The sequence below is a fragment of the Protopterus annectens genome, chromosome 2.part0, assembly GCF_019279795.1.
Source record: "Protopterus annectens isolate FY-2018-M chromosome 2.part0, PAN1.0, whole genome shotgun sequence".
NCBI classification, from domain to species: Eukaryota; Metazoa; Chordata; order Ceratodontiformes; family Protopteridae; genus Protopterus; species Protopterus annectens.
In genome coordinates, this window is record NC_056728.1 from 1,569,713,308 (window position 1) to 1,569,725,976 (window position 12,669).

The window sequence follows — 12,669 nt, forward strand, 5'->3', positions numbered from 1 at the left end:
AGACCAAACACTGACTTATTACTGCTGGCACACAAATAAAAACTGCACCTGCAGTGATTCTGTATGGAAAGCAGCAATGACTTGAAAATCAGTAAGCCTAAACTGATGAGTTCAGTCCTTATCCACACATAAAAATTGGCAAGTTTAAATGGATTACTTGAATCCTTGTCCACACAGATGTATTCAGCTAACAGGGTGACCCTGTCTTCTCGTATCTGCCATAAACTTTCTGATTATTTTTTTATCTGTTTGTACTTCTTTACAATTCTTCTTTCTCACAAGTCACTCTTGAAATGTTACAGTGAGTTTTTATTTTTTGTGATGATATAAATATGAGGTGAAATATCACTTCCTGGCTATAATAATATCATGGGTTCATCAAACTGAAAAAAAAATGGTGATGGAGTAGATTTGCTATACCCAGACCATCTCCATGTAATACATCTGTTCCCAAATTCCATAAAGCTGAACTTCTCATCTTTCAACTAACTACTATCTTTTATAGTGCTCTATATCCCCTCAGTCAATAATACTACAAATCTAGAATACATCCTAAACTGGGTCCCACATAAAATTTCTAATGATAATATAATCTTAGGTGATGCTAATTTTGATTGGCAGATTATCTCCACAAAATACCCATGAAATAGTCTCAACCTGTTCGGCTTGACTCAACTCATTTCCTCCCCCCATATTTTTTAACAATTCCAAAAACTGTGGCTCAGTTCTCAACTGGATATTCATGTTTGATTCCACTAAGTATGTCTCCAGCAGCATTCTCTCTGTCACCCTCCATGTCCACTTCCCTATATATGTAAGTAGACTGGGTACCCATCATGTCAAGCAACACTTGCATAGAACTTCCTGTAACCTCATTAATTTTAACCCTAATACATTTAACAGAATCCTACGCTCCTTTTGCTGGTCTATCCTGCAAAAGATTGCACTTCATAAAGCCGTACACAAATTTAATACACTTTTTTCTGAAAACCCTCAATAGCCTGGCTCCAACATGAACAAAAAGAGTAAGAAATAATCATTATCTTTGGTTATCCCCTCAAAACAGGCACCTAATGCATGAAAGCAATAGGGCTAGGAAAGAATGGTTAAAATATAGATCTCTCTAAAACCTACAGCACTTTAAAGAACCATACTTAAAGATAGATGAATGTAGACAATAATATCTACTACCATAACTCCTTACTAAATCACTGTTCCAACCCTAAAAAAATCTGGTCTTCTATTAATAATATACTCTACCCTGGAGCAACCACCACTCCTAATCATGTCCCAAATAACACTCCCTCTCAAACATCTGCTCAGTTTAATACACATTTTATAGAAAACATTAAAGACCCTACTAAAGATTTTCCTCCTAACAATCTTGCCATGCCCTTTCCTCAGACAGCAAACACCCTCTGTTTTACCCTAAAATCCATACTAACCTCCTACATTCAATCGCTACTTCATGAACTGAAACTCTGTTCTCCTTCAGTAAATAATCTATCAGCAGAATATCTCAAGCTCACTGTTAGCTCTATAGCATGTATTATGTCTGTTCTAATTAACAGAACTACCAAGGAATCATACTCTCTTCCTCTGTGGAAAAAAATTCTTCACTATCCACCTTCATAAAGGAGGAACCTTATTTGATATAACCAGTTACAGACCTATTGCCATAATATCCCTTTTGTCAAAACTTCTGGAGAAGTGCATTCATAAACAACTTATTTAATACATCCTTCAGGAAAAGCTTCTGACTCACTCAGCACAGTTTTAGTCCCATACATAGCACTACCATGGTCTTATCAACCTTCATAGATACTACTAACAAAGCCATAGACACAGGCAAACTGTTTTCCTCTATATTCCTTCATATTTGTAAAGCTTTTGATCTAGTCTCTCACCAAAAACTCTTCTGCCAGCTGTCTTTCCTTGGGCTGTCACAATCCATGCTAGTATGGTTTAAAAACTACTTAACTGATAGATACCATTCTGTTTAATGGCTCTCCAACTTTTGTTTATTCTTTCCTGCCAATATTGACATGCCACAGGGCTCCATTTGCAGCCCCCTACTCCTCAACATGTACACTAACAATGTACATAAATCCTCTGAGCAAGCTTCCCTCAAACAATATACTGACGATTATACCCTAATATGCATTTCCAACAACCTAATACATCTTCAGGGAATTACTCAGGAAGGCTTTAACTCTGTTGAAAGATGGCTACAGGTTAATCACCTGCTAGTAAAGTCCCAAAAAAACGAAATGACTTCTCTTTTTCCCAAAATCCCATTTCCATGAAAAGCAATTTTAAAATTTCTTCCTTAAATAATACCATGATTGAAGGTACTTTAATTGTAATATCAAGTAGTTTATATGTAAAGACAATCTTAAATTCAATTATATATCCACAACAGCATCAAGAAAACCCATCAAAAACTAGGTGCCCTACAAGTTAAAAAATGCCTTACAAACTGTGCCAAGGTAATTACAGCTACCACCCATCTCTCACTCTCTTCTCTATCTGGAACCCTTGTCATGATTAGCCAACAAGCTACCACTCTCATAATGAAGATGTTCCTTAAACTAAAAACTACTTTTGTAGCTGTAGACCAACTACTATTAGACTACCTAAAAATGTCCACAGAAGTCATAGCCTTCCCTGTGTCCATGCTAGTTAATAGGTCCATAGCAGAAAGATACGTCTCATCACTGCGGAAAAAATCCTGCATCATACAACTAAACAAAGGTGACACAGCTACACAGTTTAATAACTACAGACCAATAGCAATTCCCTCCTCCAAAATATTAGAGAAATGCATCCATATGCAGTTGATGCAATACCTAACCATAAATAACCTGCTTTCAGAAATGCAACTTGGCTTTAGACATGTTGACCAGCTGTAGAACTAAACCACTAAATCCAAAATATAGCAGTACAACAAATTTAGCCTATTTGACCAAATTCATCCCACTTTATTGACCAGTTAAGCACTTTCATCTGAATTACTGCGGGACTTCATCAAAATTGTCATATCCATTTCAAACACACATTTTTATATGCCACATTTTAAAATCATCTGATGCAGTCAACCAACAGTAACCTATACTTAATTAAATAATTGACTAATAAGTAAACTATGTTAAAATGTGGTGCAATTAAAATGGTTGAAGTAAGCTATCAAAATGCACCAGTTTCAAAATACAATTTATACTGCATGCTTCATTTATACCTGGCATTGTAGCTGCGTTAAGATGCAGTTGCCATTTAAGCTCACAAGCATCTAGATGTTCAGGTATAATTTTCCCTTGTGGGTCTGGTATAATCTGTTGAATTACCAAGAATGACCCAGAGACTCCCCAGACTCTGGAATAGACTGCCCATACATGTCAAGCAGAGCGCCTCCTTGGCCCTCTTCAAAAGGAACCTTGACGATTGGATGGGAGAAAGGAAATTCACCCCGAGGATCACGTCAGTCGCCCTGCTAGACAGGGGTCCAGGGAAGTAAATCGTGTGGGAAGAAATAGCCAGGGAATTGTTATGGTTAGGCTTGTATAGGCCCTAGGGCTGATAGCCTAGTACCAACCTATGAACCTATGAAGAAACCAAATGTATGTTCATTGTAAACAGAAATATGCCTATACAAAGCATTGGTTTGTTTTTTAATGTCAGTCAAATGCTTGTATACTCTTTCCCTAAATTTTCTAGAAGTTTTTCCTCTGTAACATACCAAGCATTTTAAACATTTAGCTAAGTACACCACATTTTTACTTTGGCAGGTGTAGTGTCCTTTTATGTGTATAACAGTGTTAGCAGTCTTAAACTTTTCACCTGTAATAATGTAGTGACATTGACTACATCTGCCACATTTAAAATTGCCTGCTTTTCTACTAATCCCTGTGTTGTCAAGGGTGTTTTATATATATATATATATATATATATATATATATATATATATATATATATATATATATATGGATCCCCTTCAAAACATTGAATGGTCATCAGAACAGCTAAGCTCAGAACATTGAGACCATAACATCTAAAACTCATAACATCGAATTTCATAACATTGAAACTTTGGATCACAACTTCAAAACCTACAAATCACATGTAAACAACTTCCCTTCCACCTAAAACAACACCAAAGTAGTAAACACACTTTGTACTACGTTTCTGCAGGGGGGCAAGTCCCCCTGCAACCCCCATGTGGGGGGCTCCGCTGCCCCCCCAGCCCCCGTAAATTAAATATAACAACTCTGAGATTGCACTACAGTGTGGAAAAAGTTAATTTCCTAACCCCACTGTAGTGCGATCTCAGAGTTGGTATATTCAATTTACGGGGATGGGTGGGTGGGCACAGCCCCCCACATGAGGGCTGCAGGGGGGCTTGCCCCCCCTGCAGAAACAAAGTACAAAGTGTGTTTACTACTTTGGCGGTGTTTTAGGTGGAAGGGATGTTATTTACATGTGATTTGTAGGTTTTGAAGTTGTGATGCAAAGTTTCAATGTTATGAAATTCGATGTTATGAGTTTTAGACGTTATGGGTTTTAGATGTTATGGTCTCAATGTTTTGAGCTTTGATGTTATGAACTTTAGATGTTTTGAAGGGGATCCATATATATATATATATATATATATATATATATATATATATATATATATATATATATATATATATATATATATATATATATATATATATATGTATATATATATACATATATAAATATCACATATTTCAAGAAGGACCTTAAAGTATTGATCTTTTTTAAAAATAAACTTAGGTCTATTACCTAACTTCTCTTTGGTCTACCTGTCTAGAGTCAATAAATTCCAGTTTTTGCTTACAACTTTTCAAATTGTATTACTGTTTTTGTTGTAAGTAAGAATGAAGGAAAGGCCTCTATCTTGCATTATTCCCACCAAATTACAACCTACTACTTCATTGTGATGTCCAAGGATGGGTTGATATATACCATCTGGTCTTTTCCTAACCACTTCTTCTTTGATGTCAGTTAAAAAAAAACATTTGAAAAATATTTATTTTGTGGACAGATTCATCTTGCAAGCCGGAACAATTTCTACAGTATTGTAATCGGACTGTATAATTTTTGCACTTTTCTCATAGTATTAGTTGTAATAATTTTTTTTTATTTGGGTGTAGAATTAAGGAAAGACATGCTAATAACAGATTTGTCTCAAGTGTAAATAGAAAGCCCACTTTTTCTAATTCTTACCTTGATTACACCAGCCGGTGCCTTCAGCATCAAAAGAGATCAGTTGTGAAAGGACAACTATTGAGGGTGACCAGAATGTTAACATTTGATGAAGAATTTTTTGAGGAGGTAGATTTTGTGTTAGATGTATTTGACAAAAGAGGTTATCCTAAATGTGTTTTAACTGACATCGAAGAAGTGGTTAGGAAAAGACCAGATGATATATATCACCCCATCCTTGGGCATCACAGTGAAGTAGTAGGTTGTAATTCGGTGGGAATAAAACAAGATAGAGGCCTTTCCTTCATTCTTACTTACAACAAAGAGAGTAACGTAATTTGTAAAGTTGTAACCAAAAACTGGAATTTGTTGAGTCTAGACAGGGAGGCCAAAAAGAAGTTAGGTAATAGACCTAAGTTTATTTTTAAAACATATCAATCCTTTAAGGACCTTCTTGAAATATGAGATATATATAACACCCTGACAACAGCTGGATTAGTAGAAAAGCTGGCAATTTTAAATGTGGCAGATGTAGTCAATGTCCCTACATTATTATAGATGAAAAGTTTAAGATTGCTAACACTATTATACACATAAAAGAACACTGCACCTGCCAAAGTAAAAATGTGGTGTACTTAGCTAAATGCTTAAAATGCTTGGTATATTACATAGGAAAATCTTCTAGAAAATTTAGGGAAAGAGTATACGAACATTTAACTGACATTAAATAGTGTAAACAAACCACTGCTTTGTATGAGCATATTTCTGTTTACAATGAGCATAGATTTGTTTCTTGGTAATTCGACAGATTATATCAGATTTAAGCTTAAATGGCAATTGCGTCTTAATGCAGCTACAATGCCAGGTATAAACGAAGCATGCAGTATAAATTGTATTTTGAAACAGATGCATTTTGAAGCATTGTAATTGTTTAGGTTACTTTGACCATTTTAATTGCATCACATTTTAACATATTTTACTTACTGGTCAATTAGTAAATTAAGTATAGGTTACTATTGGTTGACTGTGTCAGATGATTTTAGAATATGACACATAAAAATGTGTGTTTGAAGTGGATATGTCAGTTCTGAAGAGGTCCCACAGTAATTGGGGCGAAATGGCTTAACTTGTGAATAAATTTATATGAATTGATGAATTTGGTCAAATAAGATGGATTTGTTGTACTTCTGTATGTTGGACAACATGGCTCTAGACCTTACCACAGCACCACTACTGCACTACTACATTTTTCCAATCTAATAAACCAACATAGAGACAATGGTCTGCTTATGTCCACCATGTTCTTAGACTTGTCAAAGGCATTTGATATCGTCTTGCACCAGCAACTACTTGTTTGACTCTCCTCAACAGGACTTACACAATAGTCCTTGTGATTTCCTAGTTAGTACAAAGTATGTTTAATACTTTGGTGGTGTTTTAGGTGGAGGGGATGTTATTTACATGTGATTTGTAGGTTTTGAAGTTGTGATGCAAAGTTTCAGTGTTATTAAATTTGATGTTATGAGTTTTATATGTTATGGTCTCAATGTTCTGAGCTTAGATGTTATGATCATTCAATGTTTTGAAGGGGAGATATATATATATATATATATATATATATATATATATATATATAATGTCCTATCTGGAAGGCAAGAAACCTACTTATCCTGTCAACCAGTTACTACAGATGTCCCTCAGGGCTCTGTCCTGGGTTCTGTGCTGTTTAATATACTTATTAATGACCTCTACACCTCCACTCACCACATTAGTTCAGTAAAGTAGTATGCACGTGACTCAACATTAATATGTGCAGCCTCGACAATAAATAAGCTCCAATACATTACTCAAAATGTTTCTCCTGTGTAGAAACCAGGCTCAAAGAATCAAACCTTCTACTAAACCCCAAGAAAACTAAGTTAGTGCTTTTTACCTCAAAAACTTGCCACAATCAAAGGCAATCTTTTACTGTAAGATCAGCAAATAATGCTGTCATTGAAACTGTAACTAACAGTAAACTTCTAGGCATTATAATAGATGATAATCTCAAACATTACCAGTATATACTGCACACCATTACATCTACACACCAGAAACTAGGCTCCATTTATAGGAAATTTTGATTCCTTACAGATACTTCAAGAAAAACAATAGCCAACACCTTCTTATTGCCAAGTGTCTTATATGCCACTACTATCCTAACAAACTTAAACGATACTCAAAAAAAATACATTTGCCTCCTGCTACAATAAAATAGCTAAATTTTACACCAATCTCCCTGATAGGACCCACCATTGTCATAGCTTAAAGCAATTAAAATGGCTTGAACTACACAACTACCTAACATATTTACAACTAACTATAGCACATGGACTCATTCATCATCCAGAAAAATGGCCTGCACTACAAAATGTATTACTGCCCTACTGTTCAGCAAGGGACCTCTGGTCTAGTAACAAATTCTTATTACTTACAAATAAGTCAAATAATGTTGTAGGAGGCTCACTCTATCCCCATACAAATAAAACTCTCTGACAAACTCAATAGTTTTAAACCATGGCTTAAACAACATCTTAACCAATCCTAGTCCTGCACATGCTCATCAACAGGTTGTCTTTGTGTTCACCGTATGATACTCTCCAAATGCTCTCCTTAAACAGAATACTCTCAACCTCTCACTGAAATGGCAGAACAATTTTTATAGATAACTGCTACCTGTACAATCCACTAAGTTGCATGTGAGCTCTCTAATAACTTACATCTCTGTAAAATCTTAGAATGTATAAATTTAACTACTATTTGTGTTTAAATGTAAATAGAAATGTAACATGCTGTGTTTAACTGGAACTTAATGTAATGCAAATGGAGCTTTTCTTCCTGGGCCTCCGCTGAAAATGGGTATTACCCAGTCGGGCTTTCCCAATAAACAAAGACAAATAAATAAATAAATAAATAAATAATACACTAAGAAGATAAATTTAAAGTTTACAAATGTTTTTAACCAACCTGACTCCAAACATTGTATGCATCTCAGACATGCTTCTCCTTTTTACATCATCAGTTTGTTACAGAAAGTACAACAGGACTGGTTAAAATATAAAAAAATTCTCACCCTGAGGCACAATTTATGAAAAAAATATTGTCACCCTAAGGTGCAATTTGTGAAATGCAATGAATTGTTTAGCTTCTGAATTACTACTGATTAGGCAGATGCAGTTTAACACAACATTTATCTTTAGCCCCAGCCATTATTTCATGCTGAAGTACTTGAACACTTACGCCCAGAGGTAATGTGCACTCTATCCATCCATGCTTTATGAATCAAGTCTGATTCCAATAGTAACCCCCATGAATATCTGCTGTCCTCCACAGGTTTTACTAGTTAAGCAGGGAAGAGAAGAATATTGCCAGGCCTTTCTTCTGTCTCACACATACATACTCTGCATGCACACTTGAAGGCAATTTAGAGGTGCCAATTTGCTACTGCAGGTAGGGTTGTCACTTTCATTGTGGCAGAAACCAGACCAAAGCCACACCCCCTGCACCACCCCTAACCTAGCCACTATCACCTCTTGCCACCTACTTTCACTCCCATTTTATGATGTAACGTCTCCTTTCATCTTTTTTTGCCTAATCTCGGTATTGCATTCAACAATTTTTTTATTTAACTAGTCTCAGACATGTTCACATCACTTTAGCAATTTTGTTTTTTCAAAAATCAGGCTAATGTTGCTATTTTACTAACTGTGACATTGTGTTCATGCTACCAAACAGAATACTGGAATTTGTACAGCATTTTCCAGACTACCAGAGAATCATTCTGATTTCTGGATAGCCAGGAAAAATACCGGATAGGTGGCATGCCTAACTGCAGGTCTTTGGGTGGTGAGAGGAAACTGGAGTAATAGTAGAACAGAAGTAGACTGCCAAGCCTATCTTCTGTATTATAGACAGAAAGACAGGCAGGCAGACAGACACACGCACACAATACATGCACAACTAGTGACAGTTTAGAGGTGGCAGTTTGCTACTGCAAGTCTTTGGGAGGTTGGGGGAAACTGTATTACCCAGAGAAAATCCAAACACAGCGAGGACATGCAGAGTCTGCACAGAAGACACTACAGCTAAGAATCAAAAAAAGAAAACCTCTTGCTGTGAAGCTACAAACCCACTACGTCACTGTGTCACCCAGTGTGCAGAATAACAAAAAAAATCTAATGACTTAAACCTTGCCTGTGATATAAACAGGACAGATAGGTATGTATCACAGAGACTACACCATCTATGGACCAGGCTCCCCATCCATGTGAAGCAGAGTTCCTCCCTTAACCAAGTCAAGTGCAATTTGGACAACTGGATGGGAAACCGGAAATTCATCCCTGGTTTGGTACTTATGTCATTAATGGACACAGGCAACCTGTAAATGGTTCATCTCTCAGGCCCATGCTTATACTTATCAAGGGTATCAGAACTTGTCAGAGATTTGGGATGCATGGCTATGCTTAAAACGGCCCTTGTGGTCATTAGCATATTAAACACCTATGAACCTTAGTTGAGTATTCTAAGGTAATTTGAAATCTGGATACTTAAGATGTGAGGAGATTGCAAAAGTAGGCATTATATAGATAGCCTCAGTCTCAATTTTTTAGCTTTTTTAAACTGTTTTATGAATGTAAAATTCTGTAGCAGCCTAGTATCCATGGATTTGTATGTGCGTGCATATGTGCTCGTGTGTGTGTGTGTGTGTGTGTGTGTGTGTGTGTGTGTGCGTGCGTGCATGCAGTCGGTGGTGCCAAAATGTCAACTTATGATAGGAAAACATAACTGCTGTTTATTTTTCAGAATTAAAATATAGCTTTAATTTCTCTGCTCCTGTGAAGAGGAAACAAGAGTAAATGTTTTTTTTTTTTGGTGGGGGGGGGGGGGGGGCTTATCATTAGCTGCACATGGAATATAATTTATGCACAGGGGAATCTGTAATATGGTTGGTCAGTTTTCACTGCCAGTTTTCTAAGTACAAATCATTATCTTTGACTGCCTTTACTTTTAAAAATAACTTGTTCATGTAGCAGGTTAAATAGACTATGACAATAAAAGATAGACACCTCCTTGGCAGCTCATCATTTGATGTGGATTATCAATAACCCATTCATCCTTAAACAAATAGAAGTGGTTTGCATGTTACATCACATATAGTACTGAGAAAACAGCAAAACAACTTTCATGGCCATTAACAACTCTGTATAACATGCAAATGGGCTGGTGGTTATCTAACTACTAACATTTTTTTTAGTGTTGACTCAGGACTTACCACTGTTCTGTGCAGAGAGGCTTTATTAAAGCAGTTGCAAATGAAATTCTTGATCTAAAGTCAAAAGGGCACAGTATTAGTTAAATTAGTAACTGCAATCTTAAAACAATCTCTATTGATATAAAATGAAAAAATGGATCTACTGTACCTTTTTATCCATAAGACAGCCAAACAATAAAATGAAGAATCCCTGTTGTAAATAAAGGGATGAAAAAAAATGAATATGTACATAAATAAAACATTTTTGTATACTTTTAGTACTCTTTTAATAGCACATACTGCCACTCTGAAACTCATAATTACAGTCCTATAAAATTCAAACATGGTGAGAGCATACACATACCAACTAAAGACTGAGTCTGCAATGACACAGTCAACTCTTGACTTTCTTGCTGGAGCCTGGAATCAGATACTTTACACAGTCTAATTATGTAGTAAGTGAAACAATGTTTGGCACAAAAAGAATAAAAAAATACTGTGTTTATGCTTCTTGAAGGTTGTAGTAGGTAAAATAAACACTGACAGAAAAATATTGTGGACACACATAAATGCTCATGTATGGGTATACATACACCCCTCCTTATGGACTGCACTTATGTAGTTCTGCTGGTTCTCAACATACCAGAATATCATTTCTGATATTCAGAAGTTACAAGGAAATGGAAAGTGCTAGAAGAATTTAGTAGCTTTGTTAAGAATATGTATATACTGCCAATGGACAGTGTTCATTTCCTTAATGGTCATTGCAGCGTTTTATTAATGTTGCTTTCACAATTATTGTTCATTCCAAGGATTGTGCATTAAAACTGTATTAAAAAGGCTAAGTAGAACTAGAATAAAATGACATAAAAATAATAAAACTATAAAAAAATCATGGGTTCTTTCCCTAATATCTCCCCATGTCACCTATCACACAGTGGCATTATGGAGGTACTAGCAATTTTCTTTAATAGCTGCTTGCTTTCTTCTTCTCTTTTATTTTTAATAGTTGTTTACTTTACTTTTCTGTTTCTCACAGGGTGCTAATAGACTCTTCAGCCTTCCTTTCATGGTGAGATACAGACAAACATTCTAGAACAGCTGACCTTTAGATTGACAATGGTGTCTGATTTCATACTCAGATAGACTACTCCTTTGCCTGGCAACACATGACTCTCAAGCTAGGCAATTATCTCCATGCCAGACTAAGATACAAAGCTATCAGCCCCAACAACCACTATCAGGTAGCCAAACCAGGAGACAGCATTTTAAAATTAAATAGGAAAGCTATATAAACATATGTATGTGCTTGGCAGGATTTAGACACATAGGCTATAAAATGGAAGAAGTCTGACTTGTACCAATCTAAGCAACAGTCCAAAATGAATTTCTTTGGTGCTTCTCTTTTGGAGCACTAAACTCTAACCTGTCAATATTCAAGCAGATGAAAAAAATCTTTGCCTTGCCTTCCAGCTCTACTATACTCAAGTACGTCTTAGATTATAATGTTCTGTTTCCAACTCAGTATGACTTTTGTCCTAATTATAGTACAAGCACTGCTCAGCTCAGTTTTCTAAATACCATAAACCACATCAGAAATTAAGGAAAGCTGGCTTCCCTTTTGGTTTTAGACCTATCCAAAGCCTTTGACACTATCTCCCATGAAAAACTCTTAAATGATTTCTCTGAGCTGGGCCTCTCTAAATCCTCTCTCACCTGGTTTCACAGCCATTTGTCTAATAGATTCCAGTTAGTCAAATAATTGACCGAATACTCTTCTTTCCTTCCTTTTTCCATTGTTGTGCACAAAAGGATCCATATTAGGTTCATTGCTGTTTAGTATATTAATCAATAATTTGTATTCAGCTGCCAAATAAGCCACTCTTATTCAATATGCTGATGCTTCAGTATTCATCTGTTCTACTGTTTCAAAACTTCAACAGATAACCCAGGAATATATCTCCACTATACAAACTTGTCTGAAAAACTGTTATCCACTACTCAGTCCTAAAAAAACAAAACTACTACTATCCATGCCACAATCACATTCTGAAAATAGAACACGTTTCACTATCACATCCTCTAAAAGCATCAACACTGAATTAATCCACACATAAAACTATTAAGTCATAATTGATTATACATTGATATTT

The 12,669-nt window shown here is 35.8% G+C and overlaps 1 long non-coding RNA gene across 1 annotated transcript in view; it reads right to left on the minus strand.

Annotated features, from left to right (window-relative positions):
* Positions 1-10,593, minus strand: part of LOC122793765 — a 96,775-nt gene extending 86,182 nt beyond the window's left edge. The window contains exon 1 of the long non-coding RNA XR_006363532.1: positions 10,538-10,593. This is a non-coding gene — a long non-coding RNA (uncharacterized LOC122793765). The remainder of the gene's footprint in view (positions 1-10,537) is intronic.
* Positions 10,594-12,669: the final 2,076 nt, after the last annotated feature.